The following is a 19,350-nucleotide window of genomic DNA, read 5'->3' on the forward strand; positions in this document are numbered from 1 at the left end:
GAAGGAAGGAAGGAAGGAACAAAGGAATGAAGAAATGAAGGAATGAAGGAAGGAAGGAACAAAGGAATGAAGAAATGAAGGAACAAAGGAGAAAAGAGAAATAAAGCTAGGTCAGTAGTTCTTGTGTTAGAGAAAATGCCAAGTTCCATAAATGTTCACTTTGTATGGTACTCATACAGTATCACACTCAAATGTTCAGTCAATATTCTGTGGTGATATAGTGAATGTCACCTTCAATGAGAAAAAATGACAATGGCTTTCCCAAGAAAGTAAAGGAAAACTGACACTTATGTGATACTTTAGATTATGCAAAGTGTTTTTCATATATTACCTCATTTGTCAGGTAGCAACTCTGAGAAGTAGCTACAATAGGTATTCTTAGTCCCATTTTACAGGATAGAAAACTGAGGCCCAGAAAGGTTAAGTGAGTAGTTCATAATAACATGGCTAGTAAGAATTAAAAGGAAAGGTTCACTGAATACAGGTTCCTCCTAATTCACAGTCCAGTGTTCTTTCTTTTCTTTTCATTAGATAATAGCCTGATCAATTGGAAATGCTAAGAGGATGTTTCCCACGAGATCAATTTACTCAATTGAACCCAAAAGCAGGGAGACATGTTTATAAAGCATTCTAAGATTTCTAAGTATAAAGAAAGAGCTTTTGAATTTTCTCATATTAGGATATTATCCAATACTCATAAAGCATTATTACATGTTATGGCATATATAATTTAAATGTTTCAAAATCTGTATAAGATACTACCCCCAAAAAAATCCCGTCGCTATAAAAATATATTTGCAGTGTCGGCACATTATACAGACAGACTTTTACAACCATCAGCTTAATTGTTTAGAGCCAAGTTTAACTCCTTTTTCTTCCAGTATATTTTTGCACAAAATTTAATTTGAGGCTAAATAGTCCAATACAAGTGGAGCAGAAAAGGCACATGGCAACTTCACATTTTCAGCACATTGTGCCTTGCCATACATTTTTAATATCATGAAATTGGCTCATTCTGTAATATTTTGATTGGAGATTTATGCATACTGTTGTCACATATTCTTTAAACAGATGTGCAATAAATTTGATGAAAAATTCTCTTCCTCATGAAACTAGGACACTTGCTCATTTAAATAATATAAAACAACAACAGTCACTACAGACCTTTTAGAAATACTGGATGTTCTATGAAGTTAAGAGACCTCAGAATGTGCGGCCACAGTTCCATTTCCAATTTGCTGCCAGATACTTAAATCAACAGATATATGTCTTACTCTGGGTGCCTACAACTGTGGCTTCTGGGCACTTTGACAAGCTTCCTATGATTTCATAGAAAAATTATGAAATGGGAAAAAATTGCCCCTCTTTGCCACGGGTTCAAATCCTATGTGAGCCAGCTAGTTTTACAAGGTTACACATTACAGTAATAACTCCAACTGGCTATCTTTCCAGTGTATGTATGCCCTAGAACACGAGGGTAACTAGGCGAAAGAATGAGTATAGATTGGTGACTTGAGGTAAATACATCCTCACTATTAGAGACATGGTTGAAAGTTTCTTCTCTATTGTTGAAAATCTATATATATAAAAAAAGCAAATTATTCTATTAAAAAATATCTTCAATTTCCAACTCTTCCTTGAAGCTATCTCTTCAGATTTAGGAATGAAGAGACCATAGATTATCTTTAGCTTTTTCCAGTTCTGGCAATTCCAAGTTCATTCTCTGATGGTAACAAGAAAGAGCTCCTCAGTTCTCCAAAGTCTGTAGTCTAAGTCCTGTCACATTCTCAGGGGAGGTCTATGTCTTCTATTTTACTAAGACTGAGGTAATTTAACTCCTAGCCTTTCTCAGCCTCGGTTTTCTCGTCTGTAAAATTTACAAAATTAAGGAACCTACTTCACAGGGTTGTTGTGACTATCAAATGTGATCTATGTGTAAAAGGGTCTGAGCCATAAATCTATAATCTACAAATGCAGTGGTGAAAACAATGATGATGATGAGTACTTTCCACAATTCAAATCTTATTTATATCCTTGCCCATCTCCTCCTTTATTATGAAGTTACATAAAGAAATACCCTTTATATTTACCAAATGGCACACATATAGCTGACCCCTTGATCCCAATCCCTCCTATCTCTTCTAGGTCCTGGATTAATTAATCATCTGGTTTTCCTCTTAATATCGTCACTATCTTTCTCTGCACTGGTTTCTCCCTATTTGTCTACAAACATGCTGAATTTTCCTTGATAGTTAAAAATAAAATCTTCCCTTAAGCCTGGCTGCTCCCTAGAACTAATGTCCCACTTCCCTCTTTTCTTTTTATGCCACACACATCTTATCCTGAAAGTATTACAACTGAAACTTTCAAACACCTGGAGTGTTACATCTGGAGCTCCCAAGGTTGACTGGACAGTCTCAGACAATTGCCATCTCAGAGATGCAGCTCATTAGCTTTTTCAGAAAAGACATCATCATAGACTGACCTTCACTAGAGGGGTGAAGAACACCTTCCCTTCTCAAGTATCCTGTCTGTCCATATCCACCCCTCTTTGGAAGGTGTAACCTGTCATCAGTGCCATACTACCTACAAACACTGTGACTGTTAGGATAGTTATCATGCTTTTAGAATGACTCAAGTGTTTTTAGTCAATTCTTTTATCCTCAGGCCAGATTAACATATTAAAAAAACCTAACATCTATTTATGGATAATAACTCATCAGTATAGAACTTAGAAATAAAATTATGACAAATTTAATTTTTAAAATGACAAATTAATTTACTATTTTAAAATTTTCATTAAAAAAAGAGAACATATATGAATCTGACATCAGTTACTCCCTTTGCATCCCCTTACATTCTTCTTGTTTCGATATTTACTCCTGAATTTGCAGATACATTTTCTTTGTAAGTAGCAATAATCAATGTCTATGTTCTTCAATTGGTTTTGCTGTCTTTGCTTTGATTCATTTAATGAACTTTTCCACATTTCATTATATACCTCAAATTCATCACTCTGAATTGACTCATAACATTCCAATATATGCCTCAATTTAACCATCTCCCAAATTTTGTTTCCAGTTTTTGTTAGAGATTTTTTGCTATTTTAAAATTTAATCCGATTTGATTATACAATGCAGATATGAAGATTAGAGGCAACACAGGGCTGTGGCAAGATTATGAAATATGGAGTCAAAACTAGGTTTGAATTCTGGCTCTGTTAAGTTAGGCAATTACTTAATCTCTCAGGGCCACAATTTCTTCACCTATAAAATGATAAGATGATCATAATCTACTTTTAAATTTCCTTTCAATTCAATGAACTTCCTAAAGTACCAAGCATAACCACAGCATACATCCAGACATGGAGATGCAGTACACTACTCCACTGGTTGCTTTCACATAGGTTAGCATGCCAGACTGGTCGGCAGAGACCCATCTAAGCAAGGAAAATCTCCCAGAGATTCTGAATAATGAAGTCGCATCTTTGCCCATACTCCACAAACTTAACTGGATCTGAATTGCTTTTTTGCAAACAAATGAATTTACCCAAAGTCTCCATGTTATTGCTGTTATTCTTTCATGTCCACACTTCATGCCCCATGGACCACAGTATGCCATACCCTTCTGTTCTCCTCTATCTCTCATGTTTGGCCATACCCTTCTGTTCTCCTCTATCTCTCATGTTTGTTTCTTCCGTGACACTATCTCCTCCTTCACCATCACCTTTTCCTTTTGCCTTTAATCTTTCCTAACATCAGGATCTTTTCCAGTGAGTCTTATCTTCTTATTATGAGGCCAAAGTAGTTAAACTTCAGATTCAGTATTTGTCCTTTCAAAAAAATAGTCTGAATTAATTTTTTTAAGTATTGACTGATTTGATCTCCTTGTTGTCCAAGAGACTCTCAAAAGTTTTCTCCAGCACTACAATTTGAAAGCATCAATTCTGAAGCACTCGGATTTCCTTATAGTCCAGATCTCACAGTTGTACATCATTCCTGGAAAAGCCATAATTTTTATTGTACAGACCTTCATCAGCAAGGTGATGTCTCTGCTTTTTAGTATGCTCTCCAGATTTGCCATGGCTTTCCTCCCAAGGAGCAAATGTCTTTCATTTCATGGTTGCAGTCTTTGTCTGCAATAATCTTTGAGCCCAAGAATATGAAATCTGACACTGCTTCCATTTCTTCTCCCTCAATTTGCCAAGCAGTGATGGTATCATTTACCATGATCATGGATTTCTTCTTTCAGTTGACAAGCTTCAAGCCAGCTTTTGCTCTCTCTCCTTTCACCCTCATCAAGAACCATCAGAATGGTATGATCTGCATATTGGAGATTGTTAATATATCAACTGGCAACCTTAATTATGTCTTTTGATTCATCCAGCATGACATTTTGCATGATGTATTCTGCATGTAAATTAAAAAAATAAGGTGACATAGCTAACCTTATTATACTCTTTTCCCAGTCTTAAACCAATCAATTGTCCAATGCTCAGTTCTAAATATTATTTCTTGACCTACATATAAATTCCTCAGGAGACAAGTAAGATGATTTGGTACTCCCATCTCCTTGTGGACTTGCCACATTTTGCTTTAATCCACACAGTCAAATTCTTTAGCACAGACAATGAAGCAGAAGTAAATGTTTTTCTAGAACTTCCTTGCTCTCTCCATAATCTAGTGAATACTAGCAATTTAGTCACTACTTCTGTCTCTTCAAAAAACAGCCTGGTAGTTCTTGGTTAACATACTCCTAAAGCCTAACTTACAGAATCTTAAGTACAACTTTGCTGGTATATAAAATGAGCATCTGCATAATAAAAGTCTCCATTATAGTGGCCAATTTAATAAGCAATTTGGTATTATGGAAAGAGGACTGACTCTAGTCTCAGAAAACCCATGTTCTACCTCTGGAACCTTTTTCCTAGGACCTTGATCAAATCACTTGAGCAGCCCACGCTACTCTAGCCTGTTTTTTCATGATTAAAATGAAATCTTGGGGGGCAGCTGGGTAGCTCAGTGGATTGAGAGCCAGGCCTAGAGACGGGAGGTCCTAGGTTCAAATCCGGCCTCAGACACTTCCCAGCTGTGTGACCCTGGGCAAGTCACTTGACCCCCATTGCCTACCCTTACCACTATTCCACCTATAAGTCAATACACAGAAGTTAAGGGTTTAAAAATTAAAAAAAAAAAAAATGAAATCTTGGTTATACATATTTGTTAATAACGTGTTACATATTATTATACATAATCAATTTTTTGCTTGTTGTCTCTCCCATTAAAATGTGGTCTTCTTGAATTCAGGGATTGTCCTTTGCCTCTTTAGCATAGTGCCTGGTATAATATTTAATAGAGGTGGTCTCAATTTATTAAGAATTAAAAGCAAAATCACAAGGCTGTCAGTGGCTTTACCAATTTTAATATAATAAAAATAAAGAGAAAATAAAAGGAGGAAAATGCAGAAAGGAAGTAAAGAATTACCTAGCCTAACATCCTAGAGTTTGTTTTTAATAGTATCACCAACACCAGAGTCTGTCACTGAATCTCAGTCTCCTGTTAGACTCTTTCAGTCTACCTCAGACTCCACAACTTCCTGCTGGGTCTCACCTTATAAGCAGGGTTCTTCACCCACTAGCTCTCCCACATAATCTCCAAGGAACCAATCACAGTTCCTCAATTTACCTGGCACCACCCAAGGGGGCAATGCCTGTGGGATCAATTTCCTATCTCTCAAGGTGTCATTGATTGATTTAATTAAAATAAAAGGAGGTGAAGTCCAAGTCCCTAATTGATTAAATCAAAAACCAATTCCCTTCTCACACTAGCATCTCTGATATTCTATCAACTTGTGCTATTGACTAGGTGCTACCAGCTCTGCTACTGTACTTAAATATAATGCTGAGAGAAAGACAATCAGAACTCTCTCATTGCTCTACAATTTGAATTCAATGTCCATCACTAATGAAATTGCTCTTTCTAGAACAGAACTTCTTAACCTTTTTTTTGGTTTCCTGGACCTCATTTGCAAGTTGGTAAAGCCTATGAACCACTTTTCAGAATAATGTTTTTAAATGCATAAAATAAGAATGTATTGGATTACACACACAAAAAAAATCCAATTTTTCCCATCTATATTCTAGATCTCCTGAAAGCTATCCACAGATGCGGAAGGGATTAAGAATAGAAGTCAAATCAAAAGCACCTGTGCAAAGGCCACAAAATCATGTTGGAAAATTCAAAGATGAAAAATTCATGAAATCTTTGAAAAGGAACATTAATAATTGTGCATTTTCTTAATACCATCTGATACCTTTGCAAAAATGGACCTGGTCTTGGGCACAAGGAAAGTCAAAAAAATTGGGGGAAATAGATATATTAAAACACCTTTTCATATAATAACATACCAAAAAATGCAATTATAGGAAAAAACAAGCAAAACAATACAAAACTAAGAGACAATAAGTAATAGCATCCTGATTCATGAGTAGATCAAAGAACAAGTCATAGACACAAAGAGTGAAACAACTTACCAGAATTCTGTAGGCTGTGTCGAAAGTAATTTTCAGATAAAATAAAAATATCTGACATTCACTAGTAAAACAAAACCAATATGGATTGATAAATGTAATTTTTCTTAGAATCATAATATTTCTGAGACTTGGAAGGGATTTTATATATTAGGTTATTTAATAAAACCTATTTAGAAAAATAATGACCACCATAACATACTAACAAAAGTTAAAATTTTATTTAGTATGATAAAAAAAATATATTTCTAGAGCCAAACACTGACAACATTTGTATTGGAGAAAGACTGAAGTTTTCACAAAAATAGCCTTATCTCCCCATCATTACTTGATATAGTCCTTCAAATGTCTGTAAAAGCAATAGCAAGATGAAGAAATCAAAGGTTTAACTATATGCAAATGGGAAACAAAAATATCTCTATTTGCAAATGGCATGAGGATTTACTTAGAAAACCCCAGAGAATCAATGAAAAAAACTAAGTGAAATAATTAACAACTTAATTAAGCAGTAGGATAAAAAAATCAATCCAATAATATCATGACAATTTTAATATAGCAAAAACAAAAATCATCTAAGGATAAAAAGAACAATCCCACTCAAAATAACAAAATGCACAAGATATCTGGAAATCAACCTACCAAAACATATTCAAACTATATCAATACAAATACAAAATCTCTTCTTGTTGGATTTAAACAAAAGCAAGTAACTGCAGTGATAGTCACAATTCATGAAATCGTGCTTGAGTTCAATCATTATAATAAAAAATGGCATTATTACCTAAATTAAATTACAAGTTTCATGCTACACCAGTCAAACTACCAAGAGGCTACTTTATAGAAATACACAAAGTAATAACAAAATTATATGGAGAAACAAAAGATTCTCAAGAGAAAAGTGAAAAAAAAAAGAAATTAAGCTTCAATACCTCAAATTATATTACAAATAGTAATTATTAAATCCATTTGGTACTTGTTTTAAAAAGCTATATATGATCACATGAAGTACCCTAAATAATTTACTGATTAGAGAAATAAGAATCAAAATAGCTAACTATGAGATATCATCTCATACCTATCAGACTGGCTAAAATGATAGAAGGGTAAAATGACAAATGTTGGAGGGGATATAGAAAAATACAGGCACTAATACATTGTTAGTGGAACTGTGAACTGACCTAACCATTTTGGAGAGCATTCTGGAATTGTACACAAGTTCTAAAACTGCTTTGCCTTTTGTTTTGCCAATTACTATTGACTCAGTAATACCACGATTAGGTTTACTTCTTAAGATGATCAAGAAAGAAGGAAAAGAAACTATATATTCTAAAATATTTATAGCAGCACTTTTTTTCCTGGCAAAGAACTGGAAACTGAAAGGATGTCCATCAGTTGGGGAATGGCTGAACTTGTGGTATATTATCGTAACAGAATACTATTGTGTCATCAGAAATGACAAATAAAGTGAACACAAAAAAACTTGGTCTTTTATGAAGTGGTACAAAGTGAAGTAAACAGAACCAGGAGAATGTTGTACACAGTAACAACAATAATGCTTAAAGTCAAGATGTGAATGATTTAACTATTTTCAACAATGCAAGGATCTAGGACAATGCCAAGAGACTCATGACAAAAATGGATATTCATCACCATGGAAGGAACAAAGGAATCCTAAAACAAATTGAAAGGTACCATTCTTCAATTTGTTGCCTATATGAATTTCTCTCTTGTGTAAGCAACATGTGTCTTGTTTCACAACAGGACGAACAGGAAAATATATAGACTGTAATAATATATGTATAAACTCTGACATATTATCTGCCTTCTTGGGATGGGGGTAGGGTTGGGAGGAAGGAGAAAAAAAGAATGAGACAGATTTTTAGACATAGGTAATGTAAGAATTTGTTTCTCTTGGATAACCATATTTATTATAATTTACTCCATATATATAACAAATCATATATATTATATTATTCTGTTGTATTTCTATTTATAAAATAAACAGTAACTCAAAAAAATGGAAAATTAGACTAGTAGGACAGATTACATAAATAAGACTCAGAAAAAACTGAATTCAATGGCCCAATGCTCAATAAATCCCAAAGCATAAAATGATGGGAGGGATACTATAAAGTAAACTAGCAGAACTTAGGGTTAGGCCAACAACTTATACTACCTACTACAATAGTAAAAAATGAATGTTCTATGTAAAAATCTGTATCATTTAAAAACTAGAGCATGAAAGGAGGTACCTTTCAAAACCATGGCTAAGGGTATGATTCCTAACCAAAGGATATAAATAGTCATAAAAGAAAAAATATTGCATTTTTAAATACATAAAATTTTAAAATATTTGCAAAAACAAAATCAATGCAGCTAGGATAAGGGAAATTATTCATCTTGAGGACAACATTAGCAACAAATATCTGAAAGAGATTAGTGTCAGTGATATTTAAGAAATTAGTACAAGTGTCTGAGACCCAAAATGATTGTCAGAAGTATGATAAATTATAACCATTTGAAAAATTGCTCCAAATCAGTAATAATAAGAAAAGCACAAAATAAAACAACTGAAGTTTTTTCTTCCACCCAAAAATGATCGGCAAAGGCAACAATGGAGTTAAGAAAAATTAAGCATACTAATACACTATTAGTGGAGTTAAGAATAGGTCTAATGAATCTTAAAAGTTCTCTGCCTCCTCTCTGCCTCACCTTAGCCTCTGGGAACTCCTAAAACTGTTCAAAGTTCAGCTCAAGTTCTATCTACTTCAAAAGGTCTTTCATAACTGTCCCAGCTATCAGGGCTCCCCTGATCATTTCATATTTATTCTTATGTCTTCTGTATTCATTTATTTGTAAGCATATTATTTACTTCCAGTTGAATAAAAGCTTCCTGAAAGCAGAGACTGCCTTTACTATTTTTAATCTGTGCCCTCCACAACTAAGATGGTTAATGATACATAATCATAATTTAATAACAAAAGCTTTTCAATGACTGGAATTCTCTCCCCTTGCATCTTCTTTTCAAATCCTACTCTTTCTTCAGGTTTTAACTCAAATGCCAGCTGCTCTTTAACCCTTCTCCAATCTCTTTGCTGAATTCTCATATCACTCTGGTTATCCAACCCCTGCATATTTCTCCTGTTCTTTTTAGTAATACACATATTTTATATGCCTATCACCTCTTCTTTTATGGGCTTGAAAGTTCCTTGAGGCCAGGGACTGCATTTTATTCATCAAAGAAACTCACCAGCAAGCTGGCCATGCTTCTTGTACATAGTAAGCACCTGATAAATATTCATAGGATTGAAGGAGACACCACTGTCACACTTTTTTTATGCTATGAATATTTAGTTTGAAACATTTATCTAGAGAGCTTTAACAGTAAAGTGTGAAGTCTGTAATCTGTGCTAATCCACAAGTAATCCCTAATCCTTGTTTAAACCATTACTTTCAAATTACTTCTTCACTCATCTTATAAAAAAAAAAAACAGATAAATTGAATAATTTGAGTACTTGTTTTCCCTCATTTTAGAAGTACTAATAAGCAATTTTTAAAAAATCCAAAATGTATATGGAAAAGGGAGAGGAAACAAGTAGAGATAATCAGTCAAGCACAGATATTTGTTAAACTCTTACTATGTACCAGATACTCTACTAAGAACTGAGGATACAAAAACAAAAGTGAAATAGTTCCTGTCCTCAGTGGGCTTACATTCTAACAGGAAACAAGAAGTGAAAAATAACATTTACAAAATGAAAAAAAGTTATTTGGGGAGGTGATTAGGAAAAGCTTCATGGAGAAAGTGACTCTTACCTAGATAAATGAACTCTGAATAGTTGACAAAAATTTGTATTTCTATTTTATTATATTACTGATGTCACTTCTGGTATAGTGTCCATTCATAATTATTGCATTTTATTTTTTCTATCTGAAAAAAGAATGAGCACAGAGAGCATTACTATATGAGGAGAAATATGAACAAATGTATGAAGTGGAGAGAGCACACAGTATAAAGTTCTATAGAATAGATGATTTTCATGTGTAAAATGTTTAAAGTTAGATAATTCTGAAAAAAATAGGGTTTTAATGTATAAGAAGACTAGAAAGTTAAAAAGGGTTTGGTTTGTAGAAGACCTTGAATTCCAGTCAAAGCTGTCTGATGTTTGATTATTCAAAAGATAATATGATTGCCACCAATGATTTCTGAGCAAAGGAATGATAAAACAAGATTTATGTATAAGAAGAAATGATATATTATTGGATAATGTAAATGTCTGGGTTTTGCTATTTAGTGATCATATTTTCAGGTTAATATCAAGTACAACTTTAATTCTCACATCTGATCCAACAGCCCCTAGAATATTGCTATGTTCAAATTCTTGACCTAATCTGTCATCTTGCCTAAGTTACTGCAATCACATCCTTTTTTGATTTCCTGGCTTCAAATCTCCCCAAGCTCTAATCTGTCTTCCACAAAACCACCCAAGTAATTTTCCTAAATTCAGGTCTGATCATGTCTCCCTCTCTCATCCATTCAATAAATGCCAGTGGAACGTCATTGACTCAAAAAATCAAATACGAACTCCTCTCTTTGGAATGTAATATTCTTCAAATTACATTTCTGTTCCTCTTAGACATTAATTCTCTTTCAATGCTTTTTGGACCAACAATACTAGACTATTCACTCTTTGGAACAAATGATCCTCCATCTTCCATCTCTGGAACAAATGATCCTCCATCTTCCATCTCTTGGGCCTTTGGATGGGCTACTACCTATACTTATCCCTGCCTCTTGGGAACCCTGATTTCCTTTGAGGCTCAGCTCAAATCCTACCTTCCATATAAAGCCTTTTCTTGTCTCCTAAACCGGTAATTCCTCCCTCCTAAAACTACATGTATTTATTTCCCATACAGTATGCATATACATGCATATATTCAAATATATATGTGCATATATATGTGTACATGTATCTCCCATTCAAACTTTTTAAGCTCCTTAAAGGCAGTGATTATTTCATTTTTGTCTTTGTAACTCTAGGACTGGAAAATAGTAGGTACGTAATAGTTTCTCTATTATGACAGAATAAATATAAAGAGTAAAGTATAGATAAAGAAGTTGTTAAATACAATGGAGTTTGGGAGGAAAGGCACTGGTAGTAGTGCAAAGGTAGTAGTGGGGAATCAGGAAAGGCTCCACCCAAAAGATGGTACTGAGCTGTGTCTTAAAGGAAGAAAGCGATTCTATAAGGTAGAAGTGAAAAGGGAATGCATTCCTGGCATAGGGAATGGCCAGAGCAAAGGAACTAAAATGGGACATAGTCCCTCATTTGGGGAATGGCTGAACAAATTGTGGTATATGATGGTGATGGAGTACTACTGTGCTATAAGAAATGATGAATGGGATGATTTCAGAAAGAACTAGAAAGACCTAGGTGAACTGATACAGAGTAAAATGTGTAGAACCAGGAAAACATTATGCAAAGTAACTGAAATATTATGGAATGATCAAATGTGATAAACTTTGCTACCAACAGCAATACAATGATCCAGGAAAAAATTGAGGAATTTATAAAAAAAAGAATTGCTATTCACCTCCAGAGAAAGAACTGTTGGAGTAGAAATGCAGATGAAAACATATGATTGATCACTTGCTTTTTAGGGTATATAATTTAAGATTTTTGTTTTATAAAATTATTCACTTACAAAATGATTAATATGGAAATGTGTTTTTCATGATAATATGTATATAACCCAGGAAAAAATAAAATGGGAAATAAAATATTATGAGTGGTGTCACTGGCTCATAAAGTACATGTAGGAGAGTAAGGAAACTAGAAAGTAGGAAGGGACCAGGTTGGGGATGGCTTTAAAAGACAATTAGATTTTCTGTTTGATCCTGGAGCTACTATGGAGCAACTGTAGGTCAAGGAGGACTCAGACCTACAATTTAGGAATATCACTTTAGCGGCAAAGTGGAGAATGGACTGAAATGGGGTGAAGTTAAGGTAGGGGGACCAATCAGACTACTGCAACAATTGCAACAGTCCAGGCAAAAGGTGACAAGAACCTACAGAAGTGTGGTGGATCTAAAGGGGTACTCTGTGTATGTGTATGTGTGTGTAGATATATACATATATACCTGCATGTATGTACATATATGTATGGGTGTGTATGAATATGTGTGTGTGTATATATATGAGCTAGGTGGCTCAGTGAATAGAGTGCTGGGCTTGGAGTCAGGAAGACTCATCTTCATGAGTTCAAACATGGCCTCAGCCACTTATTAGTTATGTGATGACCCTGGGCAAGTCACTTAACCCTGTTGGCTTCAGTTTCCTCACTTGTAAAATGATCTGGAAAAGAAAATGGCAAACCAGTCCAGAATCTGTGTCAAGAGAACCCCAAATGTCTTGGATGATACCTTTTGTGATGCAGGGAGGATGTGGGGAAGAGGCTGGGACATGTGTGAATAAAATCTATTAATAAATATACATTTAAAACTAATAAAACCCCAGATGGAGTCACGAAGAGTTGGACACAACTGAAAGACCAAACAACAACAAATGTATGAATGTATGAAAGATAGCAAGGTAGAAACCACAACTCTTGGCAACAAAATGGCTATGTACAGTGAATTAGACTAAAGAATTAAGGGGACTCTGAAGTTGCAAATCTGGGTAAATGGGAAGATGGTGATGCTATCAAGGATAATTTGAAGGTATGGTTTTAGGGACAGTTAAATTCTATTTTAGAAATACTGTTACAGAAATGGCAATATTTGACAACCTAATTTTTTTAGGGTAACAGAAAAATGAGAAGCTGGAAGGATGGTGAGACCTTTGAAAGAAATCAAGAATTTTTAAAGAAGGGAGGGGCTTGGGGGAAAGATAAGGAGTTCCTTTCAGAACATGTTGATCTTGAAGTATCTGAAAGGCCATTATTGATGTAGGACTAAAGGGCAGGGTACAGACTTTGGCTAGATAAATAGATCTGTGAGTCATCTGCATAGAGATTAGGTTTAAATCTTTGGGAGCTGACAAGGTTACCAAGAAAGAGAAGATAGAAGGAGAAAGTATAGAGGAAGAGATTGTAGGACAGATCCTTGGTGAACAACCAAATTTAGGAGAACAATGTTAATAGTCAACTAGGTAAGAAAAGAACCAAGAGAAAGTAGCATCACCAAAAATAAAAATTAAAAATTAAAAAACAAAACAAAACAAGAAAGGAGAGTGTATTTAAGGGGAAAGCTAGATTAGAAATGTAAAATGCAGGGGCAGCTGGGTAGCTCAGTGGAGTGAGAGCCAGGCCTAGAGACAGGAGGTCCTGGGTTCAAACCCGGCCTCAGCCACTTCCCAGCTGTGTGACCCTGGGCAAGTCACTTGACCCCCATTGCCCACCCTTGCCAATCTTCCACCTATGAAACAATACACCGAAGTACAAGGGTAAAAAAAAAAAAAAGAAAAAAAAAAAGAAATGTAAAATGCAGCAAATGGGTTGAGAAGGGTGCAGTCTAAGTTAAGACCATCAAATCTTGCAATTATAACAACACATAACTTTGGGGAGAGCAACTTCAATTGAATGATAAGCTTGGAAGCCAGAGTGGAGGAAAGAAGATTGAGTGAGAAGAGAGAACTGAAGGCAACAGTTATAAATGCTTTTTTCAAGGAGTTTTATTGAAAAGAGGAGGAATGATATAGGACAATAGCTTGATTATAGAATTTATAGCTAAAAAAGAACTTAGAAATCATCTCCTCAAACCTTTCATCTTACAGATGAGGAAAATGAAACTCATAAAGGTCAAGTGACTTGCCTTAGGTCACAAAGGTAATAAGCAGCAGAGCTGAGATTCAAAAAACCAATTGTCTAACTCCATATCAAACGCTCTTTCTTCTCTGCTCTGACACCTTTCCTTTGTGTCAAAGAAGTAATATATCCTGAGTGGTATGTATTAGAAATGCTATAGAGATGCATAGGAGAAAGCTCAAATAATAGCTGTAAGTCAATCAACAAGCAATAAGTACCTACTATGAGTCAGGTACTAGCCCAAGTGATGAAAATGTATAGGCAGAAATGAAATAAGCACTGCCCTTGAGAAGTTTACATTCTATCAAAGAAACATCATATACATATGTAAGATATGTAAAATGTATCCCAGACAAATACAGTCTTTCCTTTATTTTGTAGGACGAACACACTAAAAGCTAGAAGGCTTAGGAAAGGTCTCACCAGAACATGAGGCTTTAGCTAAGCCTCGATTGTAAGAGTCAGCAGTAAGGAGAGAGCACACCGAAACATAGGGAACAGACTGGAGGTGAGACAAGGACTCGTGAATAATATAAGGACCAACAAGAAAGCAATCTTGGTTGGACCACAATGTTCATGATGGGGAGGGATCAACCAATTGGCAAACATTTCTTAAGCACCTCCACTATGCCAAGCACTGTGTTAGGCTCACAAGAAATTTCCATTTAATGGAGGACAGCAAAGTCATAGGTAAATACACACAGAATAAATATAAAGAAGATAAACCCAGAACCGTCCAATTCAAGATAGTTTAGGAGAGAAGATATTAGGAACTGAGGAGATCAACAAAGGCTTGAGTAAAATCTCAAAGGGCTAGTGTGATTATAAAGGCAGAAATGTATGGGGGATGGCTGGTGTAATGTCATGGAGATGGGAAATGGAATGCTATGTGCAAGGAACAGAGAGGTCAGTTTGATCTGCTTGCAAAGTTCAGAAAGAAAAGTACTGTGGGATGAGACAAGAAAGATAGGTTGGGGCCAGGTTGAGTAGGGGTAGGAAAGCTAAACAGAGGAGTTTATAGTGATCCTAGAGGCTTAAGGAACCACTGTAGTTGACTCAATAGGAGGGTGACATGACCAGATTTGTACTTAAGGGAAATTACTTTGGCTGCAATGTGTAGTATGCACTAATAACAGGGAAACACTTGAAGAAGGGAGAACAATCAGAAGCAAAAAGAATAGTGAGGATCTGAACTAAGCTGGTAGCTGTGTGAGCAGTGAAAGGGGGGTTGTATGTCACAGATGGTGTAGAGGTTGAAACAGCAAGCTTAGACAATCGATTAGATAATTGGGGTATTGGAGAGTGAAGAGGTTAGACTAGCAAGGTTACAAACCATAGACGATTGAAGGAAGAATTTTAACAAAATTTGGGAGAGAAGAAGGTGTGGGGACAAAGATCATGAGTTTGGATACATTGAATTTGGTATGTCCCTGAAACATGCATTTTGGAATGTCTAATAAACTATTATTGGTATAGATCTAAATCTGGTCAGAAACTGAAGCTGGATTTGTAAATAAGGAAATTATAGACAAAAGGATGATCAGTAAACCCGTGAAAGTAGATGAAAACACCTCTGGAAAGAAGAGAAGATGACTTAGGACAAAGCCTTTGGGAACCACCATATTTAGGGTAACTAAAATGAAATAAGACCAGAAGAATCCATCCTGTCGGTGAAAGCCAGGTAGTATGAATGGATTGAACCAAAGAGAAGTCAGTTTGAAGCCTACAAATAGTAGTGAGATTCCTGACCTCCAAACTCTAGCCTTTCTGGCCCTTGACCTGCAAGGGATGATGCCCCAAATGTCCTCTGCAGAAGAAGTAGGATTACACAAACTGGCAAGAACATCAAAGAAGATTCAGTGAGAAGAAGATTCATTAAGGAAATGAGTTAAGATGTCTCCTGTGATGGTCCTGGGCAGCTTTTGTCAAAGGAAGAGTGTTGCCAGGCTTCTTGTAACTAGGTGGTAGCCCTCAGGATAGCAATGGACCTTTCAGTTACCCACGTCGATGGGTTCCTATTCATCACTTTGCTCTCAGAAAAAAAAAAAGTTATTTAATTTTAAGATGAGAAGAACAGCTCTACTAATCATTCCTGCAGCTTAAACTTGCCCCGACCGCCTGCTAAACACATTTTTTACAATCTGGCAGTGATCTTTGCCTATTAAGCATCTCTGGCTGCAGAGAAGTGATATTGATTTATTTCACTTTTATGGCTGGAGGTATTTATGCCTATTTGCTTCCTTGCTTCTTCATCCTAGTTTAAAAAAAAAGAATCCCATGGTAGTGATAGAACAGGAAGCTGATGATTCATAGTTTTATGGTTTGAAGGAGCAAAGAACTGGACGGTGGGAAAAGGAAAGAATTCTTCAGGCAATTCTAATACCTATCATGGTTTCCTTTTTATTTGCATATCAAAAGAGAAGGAGGAAGGAGATGGAACAATTAGAAGAGTATGAGTAACAGAATGAAACCAGAGAACAGAATAGTAAGAGCCTTGAACTGAACTGAGGGCTATGACTTTGAGCCTCTGCTTTGCCACTGACTAGTTATGTGTTCTTGAGTAAGTCACATACTTCTCTTGGCCTCAGTTCTTTTACTGATAAAAATGAGGGGTTTGTTACAGAATCTTGAAATCCCTTCCAGCATAAAAGTCAATCAATCTAGCATTTATTAAGGACCAACTATATGACAGGCACTGTATTAAGCACTGGATATATAAAAAGAGGCAAAAGACAGTCCCTGTCCTCATGGCACTTGCAATCTAATGGGGTAGATGACAAATAAATATGTACAAACAAGCTATATAAAGGATAAATGGGAAACAGTTAAAAGAGGAAAAACTTCCTATAGAAGATGGAATTTTAGTTAAGATTTCAAGGTAGGCAAGGAAGTTAAGAGAAGGAAGAAATGAGGAAGGAGAGTATTCTAGATGAGGAGGGAAGTCAGACAAAATGGCTAGCTAAGAGATGTTGTGTCTTGTTCAGGTAACAGTCAGGAGGCTGGGTCACTGGAGTGAAGAGTATATAGTGGAGTATAAGGTATAAAAAGACTGGAAAGGTTGGGATGGAGAGGACTAAGTTATGAATACTTTTGAATGTCAAACAGAGGATTTTGAATTTGATCCGGTACAAATCCTGGATAGGGAGTCCCTGCAGTTTATTGAATAGAGGAATGGTATGGTCAGATTTATACTTTAGGAAAATCACTCTGGAGGCAGAATGGAAGATGGATTAAAATGAGGAGAGACTTGAGATAGAAAGACCCACCAACAGGCTATTGAAATAGTCCAGGCAGGAGGAGATAAGAGCCTGCTCTTAGAGGTTGCTGTATCAGAGGGGAGAAAGAGGTATATTTGAGAGATGTTCCAAAGGAGAAATCAACAGACCTTAGCAATAGGTTGGAAAATTCTGTAGTAATAAGAATTTCTATTTATAGAGCATTTTAAAGTTTGCAAAGGGACATAAGTTATTATATTTAAGTCATTTAAGTCTCAAAAGTTCTGTAGGTACTATGGTTATGATTGGTCCAATTTACAGATGAAGTAGCTCAAAGGAGATTTAAGTATTTGCCTGCACTGAATGAATGAATGAATGTAAAAGCACTTACTGAATATCCATTATATGCCCATTATTATGTTAGGGTGGTTACAAATACAACATTGGAACAATATTTGCTTTCATGGAATTGATATTCTTATGAGAGCAGACAACACAACTGGGTTCAAATCTGACCTCAGACACTTACTAGCTGTGTGACCCTAGGCAAGTCATTTAATCTTCAGTATCTCGTCTGTAAAATGAGCTGGAGAAGGAAATAGCAAACCAGTCTAGTATCTTTGCCAAGAAAATTACAAATGGGGTCACAAAGAGTCAGTTGCAACTGAAAGGCAACCAATCAATGAACAGGTAAGAGAATGGGTCTGAAGGGCAATAGAGATGATTAGTTAGTACTACATAGGTCAGTCTTCATATCCCTTTTAGAAGTAACGGCAATACCAATTCCATTATTACCAGATCAGGGGAGGGCAGTGGAAGGGTACATGGAAAGATGCCCTAGGATAGCAATGGCAAACCTATGACACGTGTGTCAGAGCTGACACATGTAGCCATTTTCGATGACACATGGCCATATGGGGCCACATGCGGAGGATGAAACATTGCCGTAGTGTAGTGTAGACACTCTGTGCACTATAGATGACAATTCTACCTATATTAATTTACCTATTTTGGTTTATTAAATAGTTATATATTACGATTATATATTTTTGATATTTAAACTATAAATATCATAAAATTATGTTTTTTTTTTCTCGAAGTGACATACCACCCGAGTTATGCTCGGTTTTTTTGGTGAATTTTGACACACCAAGCTCAAAAGGTTGCCCATCACTGCCATAGGAAGATGGTTGGATGGGAGAAAAACTGATCAATGAGTAGATTAGGTGAGGTTTCACTCATTCTCACAACAATTAAATAGCTCAGCCCAAGGTTGGAATTCTAAAAGTGAGTGGATTAAGTCTTGCAGGTAGAGAAACAGTCACTGAAATTCATGTTCAGTTGGTGCTATTCTAGGTAGCTTCTGAGAGGAGTGGCAAGAATGTGTCTTGGGTGGAAAGCTGCATAAAGAGATGTTTTTTCCCTCCCCTCATTCCTTCTTCCAGTATTTCTCTTCCTTCTCTCCTTAGTGTAGCTACTAAAATAACATTTCTAATGCACACATCTAGCCATGCTACTTCCCTGTTCAAAAACTTCACGTAGGTCTCCCTTGAAGTTAGAATGAAATACAAACTATTTGTGTTGTTTTTGTTCAGTCATTTTTCAGTCGTGTCTGAGTCTTCATGATCACATTTGGAGTTTTCTTGACAAAGATACTGCATTTCCTTCTCTACCTAATTTTACAGAAGAGGAACTAAGGTAAACAGGGTTAAGTGGCCTGTCCTTGAGCCTTGAGATAGCAGGGTGCGGTGAAATGAGCATTGGTCTTGGAGGCAGAAAACCTATATTTAATTCTCAGC

Source organism: Gracilinanus agilis, chromosome 4 (genome assembly GCF_016433145.1).
Source record: "Gracilinanus agilis isolate LMUSP501 chromosome 4, AgileGrace, whole genome shotgun sequence".
NCBI lineage: Eukaryota > Metazoa > Chordata > Mammalia > Didelphimorphia > Didelphidae > Gracilinanus > Gracilinanus agilis.